Source organism: Pteropus vampyrus, unplaced genomic scaffold (assembly GCF_000151845.1).
Source record: "Pteropus vampyrus isolate Shadow unplaced genomic scaffold, Pvam_2.0 Scaffold11, whole genome shotgun sequence".
Taxonomy (NCBI): Eukaryota; Metazoa; Chordata; class Mammalia; order Chiroptera; family Pteropodidae; genus Pteropus; species Pteropus vampyrus.
Genome location: NW_011888792.1, coordinates 19,280,413 through 19,282,653, shown reverse-complemented (window position 1 = coordinate 19,282,653; position 2,241 = coordinate 19,280,413). Strand labels below are relative to the sequence as shown.

The window sequence follows — 2,241 nt, the reverse complement described above, 5'->3', positions numbered from 1 at the left end:
ACTATCCCACATAATAAGCATGCTTTTGTTTACTTGGGGCCTCAGCCCTGCCAGGATATTTTATGCTAACAAAGTGATTTTTTGTGGGATCCATGGGCCATGCAATATCAATTTGACATCTAGAAGGACACCAAGGTTCTCAGTTGAAAAGTTAAGCTTTCCTGGTTGGCAATACTTTGTGTTTGTTTTCATATACTGTTACTTTCTATAAGACTCCACTGAGAGAAGGCAACTGAAAACGTATACCTTTTCTCTCCTGCCTCTGCCCTATGTGCCTTTTTCTTTGCTGATGTTAATCTATACCCTTGTACAGAAATAAACCACATACATGAGTTTGACAACTTCCCTGAGTTCTGTGAATCCTAACAAATCATTGAAACCAAGAGTGGTGTTGGAGACTGCAAAATACAACGGAATATCTTTTTTATTTTCAAAAATGATATTCAACATAGAAAAAAAAAAAACAACAAGAATTTTTAAAGGAGTTTGGGAAGCACTGGTAAAAACTTATTAGTTTGGTCTTCCAGTCAAGATGGCAGAGTAGGTAGGTAAGTACCATGCTCACCTCTTCCTAAGTACATACCAAAATTACAACTAAATTATAGAATGAGCACTCAAGATCCACATGAAAACTGGGTGAAAAAAATTTATGTAACTAAGGATACAAAGAAGAAGTCACATCAAGACTGGTAGGAAGACTGAAAAGAGCTCACAAACACTCACCATATGCTCCAGAGAAGGGACAACAGCTCAAAAAATGCCAAGGGCATACAGGGAGGAGCTGAATTGTCTGGCTTCAGAGCGAGGGCTGGAGAGTCAGCTTTCTCCTAGACAGAAGTGCTTGTAGGTGCCATTGTTCCTTTATTAAGCACTCCCCTCACACAGCCTACAGGTGCAGGGAATCACCATATCTGAGTCTCCATTAACCTGGCTAACACAATTCTTGCTAAACCACAGTGATTATCTGAGACCTTACCCCACCCTACTCCAGAACTAGCCCAACCTCTTTCAGCAGATGTTTCTTATAAGCACTGACTTCTTCCAGAGCTGCAGACTTTCCTAAAAGCTCTCAAAGTTCCACAAACCCCAAACAAGCAGCAGCTGGCTTCAGCATGCCCTGTACCTTTTACTGCGTGACCCATACCTAGCAGTAGAGGAAGCCAGCCTACAGTTCACAGCATAACCATTCTCAGTGCCTCCAAACCCAGTGCCTCCAAGCCCCAACCACAGATCACTTTGTAGCTCTTACCAGATGGCCTTGGGCCAAATATAGGCAGCAGCTGAACTTGGCCTCCACCAGAACCCCTCCCAAAAGGCCCAAGAACCAATAAACCTGGTGGCTAGCTTCAGATTACACTAGACCACCTCCCAATTAGCCAAAAATGAAACACCCAAAGGATGAACTCAAGAGGCACCAGAACCCCTCTAAAGTGAATCCTGGTCCCTGGGGTCAGCCACTGCACAACAGTTTATCTGCTGTAGTCATGGCCAGTCCCCACAGCCAGTTAGCATGAGGGTCAATACCACCCACTGATAAGCCAAGAGCAATCAAGGCTCAGCTACAACAGGAGTGTACATACAACCCACACAACGAGTATCTCTGGATCACCTGGCTCATGTGAATAGGAAGATTATACCACTGGGTCCCACAGGACACCTATTACAAGAGGCCATTTTGCTAAGGCTGAAAGACGTAGCAGATCTACTTGATATATAGAAAAAATATAGGGAGGCAGCTAAAGTGATACAAAAAAGAAACATGTCCCAAATGAAAGAAGAGGACAAAACTTCAGAAAAAGAACTAAACAAAATGGAGACAAAGCAATCTACCAGAGGCAGAATTCAAAACCCTGGTAACGAGGATGTCAAGAACTTAGGGAAAGAACAGATGATCTCAGTGAGACTTTAACAAAGAGAAAACATAAAAAAGGAGATTAAAAAAAAAACAGTCAGAAATAAAGAATACAATAACTAAAATGAAGAATACATTAGATGGAATCAACAGCCAATTAAATGAAGCCGAGGATCAAATCAAGTTAGAAGAAAAGGTTGTGAAAAAACCCAATTAGAACAGCTGATTTTTTGACATACTTCGCAGGACAGAAGGGACTGATGTAAAATATTCAAAATGATAAAAAGCAAGGATCTACAACCAAGACTACTCTATCCAGTATTACAAGAAATGTTAAAAGGACTTCTTTATGAAGGAGCAGGAAAAAAATATAAATAAGAAAACACTGC

General features: G+C 41.1%; 1 pseudogene; it reads right to left on the bottom strand.

The window, feature by feature from the left end:
• Positions 1 to 1,142, bottom strand: part of LOC105304877 — a 10,026-nt pseudogene extending 8,884 nt beyond the window's left edge.
• Between the last annotated feature and the right edge of the window lie 1,099 nt (positions 1,143 to 2,241).